Raw genomic sequence first — 15,223 nt, forward strand, 5'->3', positions numbered from 1 at the left:
AATCCGCAGGGGCAAGTGACATGGAGTTGACACCCTCCTTTCTAGATCATGAGACTGGAATGTCCTACCCACGTGGCCGCAAGCCTGCCTGGAGGGCCCGGGCAGGCCCCGTCTCTGGGCCCTTCCTTCTGAGCGCCAGTGGCCCCACAGGTATGTACGCCCTTCCAGCTGAGGGCTGACCAGGGGCTGGCAGGTCTACATATGTGTGTGCAAGGCCCCTTGTGGAGTGGGAAGGCGTGAGGAATGGAAGAATGGGAAGTACTTGTCTAAGAAGGGGATGGGACATATTCTATTTAACAATTTCTTGGCTCCCTATAACTTTAAAATACATGCACATATGGCATGTGGGCTTCTGTCCATAACCTTGTCCCCAGGCCCACAAATGTCAAGGGCAGTCTACTAACTTCACCTTGTTTTGTATATTTGATTTCGGAATCATGTAAATATTTTACATAATTATGAAATAAAATTAAATTTTAAGAGGTAGTCCCTAAATATAGAAAGCAAAATGGAACAAGTGAATGGAACTGGGTTTTGAACTGGTGGCATAACTCCCCAGAAAGGGAGTTTTTCAAGTGACTATAAAATAGTCATTTTACAGGATCATTTGACATCTCTAGTTGGGCTGTATTCTGAGGACAGAAAGAACCATAAAACATTTTTTAAAACTGTATCCAGTAATTCTCTTGTCTGCACTAGTGTCGGGCATTTTTATTCTGAAACTATTGTGGGTACATTGTGGGATAAAGCCCATGAGTTCTTTTGTTGCTGTCATTGAGGACCAGAACGTTTGGCACTGGAGGAAGGAAGTACAGATGTACGATTAATGAGTTAAATAAAAACCCCATAGTCCTGAATTGGAAGTTTTGGTAGGAACTCATGTATTTTATCTTACAAAGAAAAGTATTTCATGGTTTTGTCTAATAAAGAGGCTTGGAAACAACAAATACCCCCAGAACCCAAATCAAAGTGTCTAAATATCTAAACTCTTTCCCTCCAAAAGGAACCAGGGCTGATTCCGGGTTTGGGATGAGATATGTTCTAGATGAGCTCACACGATCTTGTCATTCCAGAAAGGAAGGAAGTTATCAAAGATGCTGCCATCAGTCATGCCAGAGGGACTCAGGAGCCAACTGAAGAGTCTCCCACTGTGGCTGCAGGTTGGGGACCTGAGGGCTATTTTAGGGAATGAACGATAATACAGTTGCCCCCCAAATTTAGTAACCTTTCAGTCCATTTGCTTCTGGTTCATTCCATGGACAAAAAATCGACTCAAAAATCTCTTTTGGCCTTAGTCCTTAAGCCCGATCTTAGGTCTTCTTTTATGTAATGACTTACACTGCCAACACCTTCTTCCTCATTTTAATGGTGGCTTTCTTGAAGCCATCTGAAATGATAAGTTTGAGTGGAAACTTATCCTTAAAAACATCCTTAATCTGACTGTTGCTTCCAGACTGGATCCTGTTGTCTGGCAGAAAAGTCTCCGTAGGAGGCCGTTGAGGAAGGCTCTGGGCTTGCGGCAGGAGGCACTGCTTTTGGGGTACAGAAGCAGCTGGCTTTCCAGTCACTTAGGCAATTTTGATTGCAGGCCACAGGCAGAGTGGCCTTCTCTTAGCAGAACCATATTCTTCCATCTTGGCTTGCAAACTCACCCGATGTCATGTCTCTCGTACAGTACCTTGCTAAATGCATCAAGGAACAGCCACACACGTCAATAGTGTAAATGTTTTAAAATTATTTTTCCAAGAACCACAGGTGCTTTAGATACCTGGTCTGCCTTCCAAGTCATTGAAGACAACTGATATGCCAAATTTTGCTGCATAATAACATGGATCACCTGCTTTCCAGCCTGCAATATGCACTTTCTCACTGCCTGCCACCCAATTGCTAAGACAATGCTATATAATTTAGTTTTCAATATGACAGTTCCTCCCTTCCAATATGAATTTCAGGATTAGTTAGGATATAGGACAAGATGCTGTAATAAAAGAAGGGGCTCAAAGAAAATAAAATCATATTTCTCTCTCACATAGTAGCCCAGAAGTGGTCCAGGTAGACAGGCAGCTCTGCTCCACTAGGTCTTCAGGGGTCCAGGTCCTCACCATTCTTGCTCTTCCAAGCCCTGAGGTGGTGTTCTCTGACTGCAGGGTTGAATTTGAATCATTTCATCATATCTGCATTCTAGTCCACAGGGAGGCAGGATAAAAAATGGGGTGCAAAGAGTTTCCTTATAAAAACAATCTGTAACTTGCCCAAATCACTTCTGGTCACAGCCCATTGGCCCAAATTTGGCCAAATAGTCACACTTCAATGCACAAGAGTCTGGGAATTGTGGTTTCTAACTGGGATGCCATGCGCCCAGCTCAAACTCAAGGGGTTCTCTTACTAAAAGGAAGAAGAGGAAAAATAGTTACTGGGGTGCAATTAACCGTCTCTGCCACACCTAACCTGTCCTTGGGATTAGAGCTCACCCCAGGGTACTTTTCCTTAAATCTCCACTGTCCAGAAAACAGATGTTTTCTGTACCTCAGAATCCCATCACGTGGCTCATGATTTAAGTCGGAATTTTACTTGGAGTGAAGTCCCTTCTTCTAGCTGGACTTCCTAATCCAGATTCGCAGCTGCCCTGATATTGGTAATGATAGTGATCATAATAGACAGCTACCATTTACTGAACGTCCATTTTGTAGAAGTTATTCTCTTAAGTGACTTACATGCGTTATCTCATTTAATCTTACAAAACCCTACAAGGCAGGTATTAAGATGTCTATTTTCTCCATTAGGAGACTGTGCCCAAGACTGTAATTTAGAGAGCTTTCCCATAACCTTCTCTCCCCAGGACTCCCCATCCTAGGTGTGCAACACACTCTCCTAAAAGGACGTGAAAAGCTGCCAGTTTTGACATGAGAAGAACACCCATGAGCATGCTAAGTAACTTTAATTACCTCGGACTTTGCTGCAGGATTAGTATGTCTTGGACACTAGTGATCTCCGGAGTGGGGACCACGCACCTTGGGGGTAGGGGGTCCAGATGACTCATTGGAATGCAGGAAGACAACTTTAGAACTTTCATCGGTCCTACAGATTTTTATCTTATCCTCTAAACATTTCTATTGGGTGTATGTTTTATGACGTGCACACTATAATGGGAACAGTAGTGAATATATTTAATTTATAAATAAATATGCAATATGGAAATGCTTACTAGACTTTGAAAATGATGAGGTGCATGATCCAAAAAGCTTGGGGACCGCTGCTATCCACTGCTGCTCCCTCAGCACCCACGGCCCTCCCACGCCCACAGTGGAGGGAGGAGTGGAGGGATGTGAACTTCTGGGGCAAGAATTTGTACACAGGCCCGAGTGTGTAATTCTGCCTAACGCCCCACAACAGCTGGGAAGGCGTACTGTCTCGACCAATCCCAGGCAGCACGAGCTTCCTCACAGCCAATTACAAATCCATGCAGAACTCAGAGAAGGTGTAAACCGTTTCTCAAGGCTCTCCCGGGGCCTCCTTTCCAGTGTGCAAACTGTGCTCCCCAGGGCTCCTTCTCACTCCTTCTATCTGTCTCTTGGAAGTTGCCATCCTCAACCTCATGCTCTCCTTTGTAGTTAAGTGGGCAAGTCCCATTTGCCTGGATCTCAGAATCTTCTGAATAGATTACCAGCAAGGCGAGCAGACCCGTTTCTTGCTAATACTGATCCCCGTGTAGCATAAGTCACTGTGTTCTGTGTGACAGTGGGAATGGGTCCACTGCTGCCCCTTGTTATGAGCTGAATTGTGTCTTCCTCAAAATTCACATGTTGAAGTCCTAACCCCTAGTACCTCAGAATGGGACCTTATTTGGAGATAAGGTCTTGACAGAGGTGATTAAGTCAAAGTGAGGTCATTATGGTGGGCCCTAATCCAGTCTGACTGGTGTCCTTATAAAAGGGGAAATTTGGACACAGACAGGCACACAGGGAGAAAACCATGTCAACATGCAGTTGGAGACCTACAAGCCAAGAACACCCAAGATGGCCAGCAAACCACCAGACTGTGAGAAAGGCCTGGAACATTCTCCCTCACCACTCAGAAGGAACCAGACCTGCCAGCACCTTGATCTTGGCCTTCGGCCTCCAGAACTGGGAGACAGTAAGTTTCCATTGTTCAGGCTGCTTCAGCTCTGGTGCTTTGTTATGGCAGCCTTAGCAAACGACCACATCCCGCCCTCTGAGAAATCCCACCTCTGTGTGCAGTTCAGTCCCGTCTCGTAAGGAAGTGAGGGCTTCTTTCTGCCCATCTGCAGAGGGCGTTCCAGTCCCCCACCTCCTGCTCGTGGGTGTCTGGGCAATGAAATGGGCCCTGGGAGCTGAGTCCATGGAGGCAGCCGTGCCCTCTGTTCTTTGGTCCTGCTGAGGAAGGCTCATGCTCTCATCCTTCTAGACCCTTCTCCCCTCCCGTTCATACCTAACTGCTACCAGTGCTTGCTCTCTCCTTCCTCCAGGCTGCACCTCAATCTCTCCAAGTGCAAAATGTCCTAGCAGGAGCTGGGGTTTGCCTCTTGTCTGCTAGTAACTGGCCTAGTCATACAAAAACTGCCTTGCCCCTGGGGTGCAGTGGAGGGTTTCTCCCAAATCCAGAATGAAGACTTACTGTTCCTGATTTATGAAGATATTTATGAAGATATTCAGATCACGAAGAGTCACACAAAAGTATAAAAACTAAATTATATTGAGTTATTCATTATATAGTCTACATTGAAAAGGGTGGAATAATACAAAATCAGTAACGCCTCAAAACTTGAGGATACAGGAGCCCCATCCTGCACAGACTTGGGCTGTCCTCAGTCTCTCTCTCTGCATCTCTTCAGGGATCCCCCCAAGTTTCTCTGGGTAGAGTCAACAAACATGTCACACAGAACTTTCCAGACTCAAGATTCTCAACTCTTCCAATTGTTCCTTGTGGGTCCTATTTCTAAATTCTCTGAGACTTTCATTTTCTCTGAATCCCCTCTTTTTTCTCTCTATCTGCTACAACACAGAATACCAACACTCAGTGATAATGAAAAGTTTTAGCAATCATGTCTGTCCCGTCTTAGAGGGGCAGCCAGAGTGGTGGTGAAGGAGAAATGCCGAGAGCCCAGCCCATTATCCCAGAGCAGGTACTGAAGGGGGAATCTGGACCCGGTAAATTGATAACTGGCGCACTGGGAAAAAATTGTGGTATTCATCTGCAAGATAGAATGATATGAAGTAATTAACAATTATGTTTTAAAAGACTATTTAATGCCTTGAGAAAATCTTCATGATATATTAAGTGAAAAAGCAAGTTACAAAAGCAATCAGTACAGTGTCATCCTAATTTTATAGAAAAGAGCAAAGCTCTTCAGTTAAAAAACTGAAGATTCCTGAACGTCTTCTCCTTCCTCCCACTGCCTGTCAACCCCCCTTCCCATCCTCTCCCCTTATTTGGTTAGAGAGAGAATGTGAGAAAAAGGTCAGGCAGAGTCATCTCGTGTATTAGAGAACTGATGATTTTAATTCCTGTCACCTGCCTCATGCCTTACCCAGGAGGAGTTGGGGGAATGTGCAGGGAAATTGTTATTTCGTTACGTAGAATCACAACCAACAGACACTCATCTGCCCTTTCCCTCTCCTTTTTGCTCTCAAAATTCCCCCCAGCGACTCTGTGTTGGCCTCTCCGCCGGCCCAGGAGAACCAGAAAGGGTTTGTACACCGCTGTCAGGAAAGGGCCTGAGGAAATATGATTCCCTTTATTATGCAGATCAGCACGCATCCGTGTTCTCATGTAAAAAGGAGTCCGTGGTTGACAGCGCTGGGTAGACCAGGTTTCAGGGGTTTCTTTGCTCCCTGGCTTCTCGGGGTCTTTGGGTGTCCTGGGAATCTCTATGTGGTCCTCAGCATGTGCCAGCTCTTACTTTAATTCACGTGTGAGGTTGTTTTGTGGAACACGGTTTGGGAGATGCTGCTATAGAAAAATAGGAAAGCTGTCTACAAACATTTTTAAAATTCTAAATTTAAAAATGCCCTTGATCTCATTACATCTTTTCTTATCTTCTGTTACATACACAAGTGTTTCCTCATAAAAATATCACTGCACATATATACACATACACATACACATGCACATACATGTACACATACACACACACATATACATACACATGCACACACATACATATAAATACATATGCATATGTACGCACATATACACATGTAATAAACTTACACACAGACATGCATACATATATCACATGCATACATATAGATACGCATACATATACACAAATACACACATGCATGTATACATACATGCATATATACACATACACACATATACATATATACACATACATACACACGTACACATACATATATACATGTGTTCACACACATATACACATTGACAAAGATCAGAGGCTTCTATGCCTTAGTGGCAGCAGCTCTCATCTCTCTCTTAGTGGCCAAGATGGTGAAATTATGGACGATTTATTCCATCTGTGTGCTTTTCTGTAATCTCCAAAATTTCTATGGTTATTTATTCCTTTTGTATTAAGGCAGAAATAACCGTGAAACGCCTTCTATTGTTTTTTCATTATGATGTTGAGGGGCCGAGCGCCCCTCTGAAGGAGGCTGGCCCCACGGCCCCCTCAAGGTGACTGCACAGAGGATGTCCCCATGGCAGATTTCTGGATGAGGCAGTGACGATGCTAATGTCAGCGGGGGAGGGTCCTCTGACCCGCTAATGGGCTGTGCACTGATTCGGCAGGACCTGCTTCCCTTTCAGGGGTCACTCTGGTGTTTTCTCAGCTGGTGGAGGCCTGACCCTCTCTGACAATTATTACTTCCTGTCAAAAGGCTGCCGCGCTGAACTGTCTAAATCTGACAGGAGAAGCTGGAGCAGCCCCATCGACTCCGGGCCACGAGGTTCCAGCGGAGGGTAGAGGTTCCTGAGTTTTCTGTGGAAAGACACAGCAGCCTCTTCCCTGTGCTCCCTCCCAGCCAGCCTCCCAGATAGGCTCTCAGCATCCTGCAGCTTCTCTCGTGTTGGAGCAGAGGCCTCAGACAATGGCACCATCTTGGGGCCTGTGTTTGCACCATGGAAACGTGACCAGAAGGCCCTGGGCTGCTGGCTCACCATCTCCAGGACAGATAACCTGAATGTCCTGGAATTTGTTCAAAGAGGAAGTGGAAAGGGATCCTCTCTCTCCCTGTTATGAAAAATGACCTATTTAAAACCCCAGTTTTTCTGCAGGCAAGGAGCAGGGAGGGCCGTGGCTGGCCCCCTCCCACCATGTCGTTTGCTGCTGTTCATGAATTGCTGACAGCGTGCCCCGTGCTGTGCTGGGCCTACTTGGAAGGCGTAACTCACCTCTCAAGAAAGTGGGCGTCCCTAAGAAAGATGGAGGGTGACAGAGGGCAGCTCATAGGCAGGGGCTCCCACCATAGCGAGTCTCCCGGAAAAGGCCACCAGGATGGTGGGGACCAACCTGGTTCCAGGAAGCACCTCCTCAGGCAGAAGCTGGCAGAACTTCAGGTTGTAACTTCCAAGCTCAGAAGCACCAGAGACGTTTCCCTCTAACTTGTGACTGCTGCTTCGCTGTGTGTGTGCACACGGGGGTGGCAGTGAGAAATGCCACCAGGCAGTACCAAGACCTCTCGCCTTCCTGTGTCTCATGTTTATACGGATGAGTTTAGAATGAAGATGGCGAGTCACGCCAACGGCTAATACCTTCAGAAGGCTTTGTAAGTGCCTGAAAGTAGTGCTTTCCATGGATTATTTCATTCAAATCATTCTTCCAACACTTAATTGAACACCTCCTGTGTACTAGCAAGGTTCTAGGGGCTGCAAGACAGCGGTGGGCAAAACCCAATGGAGAAACACAGTGTGGTCTATGCACACAGTGGAATATTATTCAGCCTTAAAAAGGAAGGAAATTCTGACACCTGCTACAACACAGATGAACTTTGAGGACCTCATGCTATGTGAAATAAGCCAGTCACAAAAAGACAAATACTCCATGATTCCACTTGTATGAAGTCCCTAGAGTAGTCAAATTCGTAGAGACAGAAAGTAGAATAGCCAGGGGCTGTGGAGAGGGGAATGGGGCGTTGCTGTTTAGTGGGGACAGTTTCAGTTTAAGAAGGTGAAAAAGATCTGAAGATGGATGGTGGTGATGGTTGCAAAATAATGTGAATGTACTTAATGCCACTGAACTGTACACTTAAAAATGGCCAAGACGGTTAAGTTTTATGTTATATGTATTTTATCACAATTTTAAAAAGGAAAGTCCTTGCTCTCACGGGGTCTTTGTTCTAGCAGGGAATTTCCTATTCCAGAGGATTACATTTAATTTAGAATTTAGAGTGGGAATTTAATGCTCACAACAACTGAGGCCGAGGCTCCTGGCACAGACGGAGAAATGTGTGCCCAGGTTCACACTGGGCCTGACTCCCCTTGGGGTTCCTCCTGCACAGACCAAGCCTCAGATTCCCTTACCACTTCTGGAGTGGTGTAAACAGACTCCACCACAGACTTCCCAAGGGGGTTCTAAGTAGCGTTTTGCCTTCAATCATCTCTTCTTGTCCTTTTGGCCCCTGCTGTCTCCCCATGCTGGGCCTGTTCCGGTGTCTTGGTTTCAGAATCAGAATCTCCATCCTCTCCTCCTCTGTCTCCTCCTCAAGAAGCCAGAGCCTGGAGCTTCGGAGGTGCCCGCTGGGAGGAGGGGGCCAATCAGCTGGGGCCAGGGGAATCCGAGGGTCCTTGTGCCCACAAAAGCCCCAACCCACTGGGCGCAGAGCTTCGTGGGGACAGGACCCCAGAGCCCCCTCCACCCTCAGTACCTCCTGAGGCTTTTTCTCTCTCCGGGGCAGCCCTTTATGTTCTTGCCATAAGAACAGTGCAAACTACGGGATGCAGCGCACCTGCCCACAGGGCTGTTTCCTCCACTCCTTGTGGTCACAAATGATGGTCCTGGTGGGAGACAGACTCAGCAAACTGTGTCCCTTTGGGCTTGCCGATTTCTGGATCCCTCAGGATGCTGACGTCATAATCACCAGCTCTCCCTTCATCCTCTCCCTGGACCCTGCCCTCCTCAGCCTTGTGGCGCGGAGGCACGCCTGGCAGAAACCACAAAAGAAGGCCAGGAATGGTGGGCCCCGTAGAGGTGGAAGGTGAGGCAGAGGCCCCGCAGATACTGGACCCCTGACTGGCAACCCACAGCCCTTAGGATGGCCTGGGGCTTTAAAAACATTGATGCACAGCTCCCTCCTTCCTGAGTCTTTTTAAAAAAAACCTCCTCAGGTAATTCTGTCGGGCAGCTGGGGATGAGAACCATTGATTCACAATCTTGACTGCACAGTTTAATCAACCGGGGAGCTTTAAAAAAAAATACCGATGTCTGGCTCATGGTTTGAGTGCCACTTGGGCTATGGGGTTCCCAAAAGCTCACCAGGACGTTCTGCTATGGAACCGGGGTTGAGAGCGCTGCCTCCCCTGTGAGCCGGACCGTAGGGTCCCTGAGGCTGCGGAGGTCTGCCAGGGCCAGAGCATCCATCAGGCCCTGAGCCTGGGAGCCCTTGATACTTTCAGGGGCCATGACAGTGTTTAATTTTCATTTCTTTTAAAATCAGAAGAGAAAAATGAACTTTGAGGTTGAAGAAAATTTTGTCATATATACTATTAATATATTCATCTTTATACCAACACATTCGTAAAATATAATTTTTAGTATTTTTTTGGAGGAAGAGCCCACGACGGTCATCACGCGGCCCCACTGTCTGCTCTCTGGTACCCCAGGGCCCCGTCCAGGGCTTTGCACGCAGTGGCACCGAATGCGTGAGGGAAGGGACTCAAGGGATTCAACAGCTGTAAGAAAAATAAAATGCATTACGATGGGGATGCTCGTGAAGTTTCATGGAACTCGTCCCACTGGCAGAGCTTGAAAGATGTGGCGAGATCAGGCTGAAAAAAATACGAACTGAAAGTGAGGTCGAGGAGGATGCTGCCTACCGGGGAATAATATAAAGGGTGTCTGGCAGGAGGAGAGTCAGCCTGTCTCCCTGTCTCTGTTAAGTCTCTGTCTCTCGCCCTCTCCACATAGAACTACAACTCTGATTCAGTTTGAAGCAGAAGAATTTAAGGTGGGTGTTTGGGAAAACTTCCAGAACCTATGAATTATCCAACACAAGGCAGGATTATGTGCAAGCAGGGCTTGGTCCAGGGTGGGGCGGGCGGGGGGCTCCCTCAGGCTGGGCGTCTGCGGGTTCTGCCCCTGTAAGTTTGGCACCGGATGCCTCATCTTCTTCACCCTCGTCACTGCCCTGCGTCTGGGGGTCAGCGTGGCCTGTCCTGGTCGGGCGATGTTTGAGATGGCAGGTGGCGCTCTCTGGGGTTCTCTGAGCCTGCCCGGGGTGGAAGCCGGGGTCGGGCGTGATAACTTTGTGAGGTCCCTACCCGTGGACAAGCAGTCTTCCTGATGATGTGAAAGAGAGGGTCCTGGCCTCCGGCTCGGTCAAAGACAATCGCAATAAAAAAGCAAGCTGACAAGACAGAGTGTCCTGGGCCCCCAGCAGGGGTGCCCTACCCCGACTCTTCTGAGCTTGGATTTCCGTGGCTCCCGGCGGGGAGAGGAGCTCTAAGGATTCTGCGGTCACAGCCTCCTGGAGGCCTGGCCCGGGGACCCTCTGCCTCTCTGCAGTGGCTCTGGTGCCCCGGTTGAGACCCCTGTGTAGGGCGAGCCGTGGGAGGGGAGCCTGCACACATGACCTGCCCCAGAAAGACGCACACAGGCGCATTCTATTTATATGTGAGAAATACAGAGCGGGTGACAGGGGTTTTGTTAAAGGCGCCTGCACCAGCATCCGTCTCAGTCGGGCCGCCCCCGGACGCTGGGCGGCGCAAACCTCCCTGGTCCCAGCCGCCTGCAGGGTGGGCGCAGGGCCTCCGCGAGGGGAGGGGCGTTGTCGCGCCCCCAGATGCTGCGCCTGTGAAGGAAGGGGGCTGGCGTTTTCAAGCCGCTGTTAGAATGCAACCTGGGGCTTTGTGCGCTGCTGTTAGATGTTATTATGGGATGGCACGTGGTGATTAGCTGAACTGCATCCCTCGCTGGGAACCTCCTCCTCCGGCTCTCAACCCCCACAAAGCCCGGGAAGTGGGTTGCGATCAGAGCAGGGCCACAGGTCCGCCGGTTCCGAAGAGCCCTCACCTGAGTGCGGCTCCTTTAATCAGTGAACGCCTGCAACCCAAACGTCCGCCGGTGTCCCCACGCGCTCCACCCATTTTGGGGGGAGGGTGACACCATTCCTTTAACACCCCATAAAACAACCTGAGATCCCATTTACACTCCGTTGTAGAAAGGGCACACGCCATCCCCACTCATTCCAAAGGACACTTTCCTCTAGAGTAATTGGGGGGTGGCTCCCTTCTGCTCCAGCAACGGCCATGCTGCAGCCTGCCTTTCCGATGCCCCTGGGCACAGAGCTACCAGCTGGGGGACTCGGCCCACTTCTTTCGTCCCCTGGAGCACATTGGCCCAGGGCGACAGAGGTGGATTCAATGCAGAGCTGGCAGGCGATCACTTAAAATGCAGCCATCCCTGTCCTAAGGGGTCCCTGCTAGGAATTTCCTCACTGGCTGTCTTCCCCTTGGGGTACTGCCAACCCCTCTCTTCATCTCAGGACTCCCCTAGTCCCTCCAATCCTCCAGGGAAATTCCTGTTTCATTGTTGGAATCGCTCTTGCTTTTTGATGTTGAGCTTTGAAGCTGCTTTGGCTAAACCGTTTTATCTGGGTGATGCCTTTTAAGGGAATGAGCAGGCGTTTCTTTTAAACCTCAAGACCCAAGAAAGCTCGCCGAGGGTCTTTGCACCTACCCTGGAGCTCCATTTTGTCTCTCACCTGGACCTGCATTTCTTTATTCCTTCTGCAGAGCAGTGCCTGGGATCTGCCTGTGAGCTCCATCCTGAGACAACCCCTGGGGTCCAGGAAAGGACCTGGGGTGGACAGCACGTGTCATAGTGGCCTCTCTGGATCTCAAGGCACTTGGGGCAGTTTGTCAAGTCACAGGGCGGGGTTATGCTGCCTTGGGGAGCAGAGGCCAGCCTGCTCGATGCTCCTACTCATCGCTACTCTGTGGGCTGGTTCTTCCATGGAAAACTTCGGCGCTGAGTTTATCTTTGGTTTCAGATCTGGACGGGGAAGCTTTCCCTAGCCGTTTATGGTTCTTCTCTGTGTTCCAGATGGGGTCACATCTGGTCTGGAAAACTGAGACCCCCCAAGGAGACCATCATTGGATCTCTGTAAAGATCAGGTTTCAGTTGTCCTCCCACGTCCTGGCTGAAGTCTGAGGGCAGGCAGAACCTCAGGGATTCCAAGTGATTCTGAGTCAGAGAGGCCAGGCAGGCAACTGGCTTCCTGCAGGGTGTTGCTCACATGAGCACACATGTAAGTACAAGCATGTGCACACGTGGACACACGTGTATGAACACGCACCCGTGCACACGCATATCTGAACATGCATACACGTGCACAGAGACATGTATGCATGTGCACACACATGCATATATTCACGCATACACACACACGCATGTGCACACCCACGTACACATGCACAAGCATGCCCTTAGCTGTCCCTGCCACGGTCACCATCACACACATAGCTGGGGTGCCTCCTCCTGGATGGCAGTCTGCCCTGCATTTTAGTAGTTGTGTCCAGTCCATTGTCCCCACTGCCGCGTGTCCCCCTGGGACAGGATCTACGTGGGAGCGCAGAGCCCTCCACAAGTGAGGCCTTCAAAACCTGCCTGTTGGATATGAAACGGACTGCCCCCTCATTCCACTGGCAGACAAAGAGAGTTGAGCACTGACCGTAAGCTGAAAGCAGAGGGCGGAGGGCTGGACAAGAAGGAACAGCCTTGCCGTTCATGAGGTCTGACGTGGCCTCCATCAGCATGGCCAGGAGAGGCTCAACCAGAATCCAGACCCTCAGCTGTTGCAATGGCTGTGAGCTGCCACCTCCAAATCCCTTTCTCAAAGTCAAGTGCATGGAGGACCTAGGAACAAAACGATCCCGAAGGTGCTTCCCATCAGGTCATAATGTGGGTCCAGATACCCCATGTTCCTCACACTCTGCTCTGGGGGTTCAGAAGGTGAGCACCTCTGTGATGGACAGCTGCCTGGGGCCACCTTGTCCTGGGAACCTGAGGAGAAGGTCCAGCACAGAGAGCTCAGGCCGCCCCAGTGCACCCCGGACGTGCACCAGGGAGAGGGCCTGGGTACCACATCTAATCCCCTCTCTGCTCATATTTCAGCGGGCTGGGCTGCTGGCGGTGCCATCTTGTGCTATTGCTGCTGAGACCCTACGGACTCCCTGGGAGCACTGCTGTCTTGGACCCATTCCAAGCTGCATAATTACATTCTGCCCGTTAAACTCCCTCTGCAGTCTCAATTGGATACTGTTGTCATTGGATTTGCTCTTGCGAATCAGCTTTCAGAGTGATGTCTGCAGACAGCATGCTCCTAGATGCTGTCTCACAAGGTGGGGACACAGAGCAGAACCCCAGACCTTGCTGATCCAGGCTTTAGGAGCTCCTGGCGTGTCCCCACCGCTGGGGGCCAGGACCCCTTGGGGACAGATGTTGGCGTATGGGGTGAGGAGGTGCTGGGGCCTCCCTGTCTGCTTGTTCTGTTCAGCTCAGGGCAGAGAGGCTCACAAAGTGGGCCGAGCAAATGGAGCTGCAGTTCTGAGCAACAGACATGTGGTGTGGGGCCACCTGCACAGGCTAGCTCTGTGACTTCAGGCAGCGTGTGCGCTCTGAATGGGGTACCTCTGAGATCTCTTCTAATTTTAACATGATGCACTTCGGAGTCTTGGAATTGTTTCAATACGTGAGATGAGGTCAATTATCTCCAGGCCAACTATTTAGAGACGGCCTACCGAGGTACCCTTGGCTCCATGGCGGCCAGGTGGGGGCAGAAAGAGCAGAGCAGGGGCCTCCTGCAGTCAGAACCCCCCCAGGTCAGAAGGACCCAGAGAGCATCCAGCCTAATAATGGTCAAACTTTCCAGAGCTGCAGAACCTTTCTTGAAACTCTTGTATCTAAGAGAAAAGTGGATCTGCCTGGTAGAGTCTCCCCTCCTTCTCCTCCTGGTTGCCCTCCCCCCACAATGGGCGTTGAATCGCACGCTCCTGCAGTGTTGCATGGAGGCATTTGGCTCTGGGCAGTGGTGCCACCCTTAAACAGGTAGGCCTGTCTTGGAATCCTGGGGCTCCTCAGAGCACAGCCTGAGCCCACTGACCTAGTCCAACCCTTCATTCTGCAAGTGGGAAACTGAGGTTCAAGGTCGCACGTTTGTCAGGGGGCAGAACCAGGACCAGAACTCAACTCTTGTTACGACCTATCCAAAGTTCTCCCCCAGCACAGCCAGACCACTCTTCATCTGCCACCATCTTGGGATCTGTGAGTAAGGAGATGGGGGTTCTCTCCACCTTCAGGACGCCTACTGTTTGGGGTTGGACACCCCTGCAGACTGATCGAATGGAATGGAGCCAACCCATGTGGCTATGGAATCAGGGACATGTTGGGGAGTGGGCTGCCCGAGGGCCGGGAGGCCAGGAGTTAGTCCCATGTCTGTGCCATGTGACAGTGTGTCCACCAAGAGAAAGATGGTGTCTGAATCCAGCAGGAGGAGTCTGGCTGTGCTGCAGCGCTTCTCCGGAATGTCCCTGGGTCGCTGCAGGCAGTTTGGACAGCATCTGGAATTGGGGACAGCTGCTTCCTGCTGACCTAACTGGGGATGTGGCTGGAGGCCTGGCTGTTCATTCTCCCAGAAGGCATTCTAGCATTCTTCTCCCAAAATATTACTGTATATATGCCCCAGTGTATCAAAACTACCCACCGCCATGGTAATGGCAAGTACTTCATAGCACCCGGGGCCCTGGGAAAGGAACGTGTGGAAAACAAGAGAAAGAATGAAGCAAGAGACTAGATGGAATCCCCTCCCTTCCCTCCGAATTAGCAGTGGGGGAAATAGGCGATTCTCTGGAGAGCCATTTGAGTGGGTCTGGAGAGGTTCTCTCTCACAACAGGTCTCTATGTAGGTGCCCTGTGCAAAATCATCACTAGTGATCAAGGCTTGGGGTTAACCATTGCCTTCCTCCTATGTGTTTAAATTTAGCTCTCAGGTGCTCCTGGGAGTTATAATGAAGAAAAAGGGTAGGA

General features: G+C 49.8%; 1 long non-coding RNA gene across 1 annotated transcript in view; it reads left to right on the plus strand.

Moving 5' to 3' along the window:
• Window positions 1–4,484, plus strand: part of LOC147912985 (uncharacterized) — a 28,113-nt gene extending 23,629 nt beyond the window's left edge. The window contains exon 3 of the long non-coding RNA XR_015549368.1: window positions 46–4,484. This is a non-coding gene — a long non-coding RNA (uncharacterized LOC147912985). The remainder of the gene's footprint in view (window positions 1–45) is intronic.
• The last annotated feature ends 10,739 nt before the right edge of the window (window positions 4,485–15,223 follow it).

This window comes from Ceratotherium simum, chromosome 32 (assembly GCF_057802395.1).
Source record: "Ceratotherium simum simum isolate JZ-2026a chromosome 32, ASM5780239v1, whole genome shotgun sequence".
Taxonomy (NCBI): domain Eukaryota; kingdom Metazoa; phylum Chordata; class Mammalia; order Perissodactyla; family Rhinocerotidae; genus Ceratotherium; species Ceratotherium simum.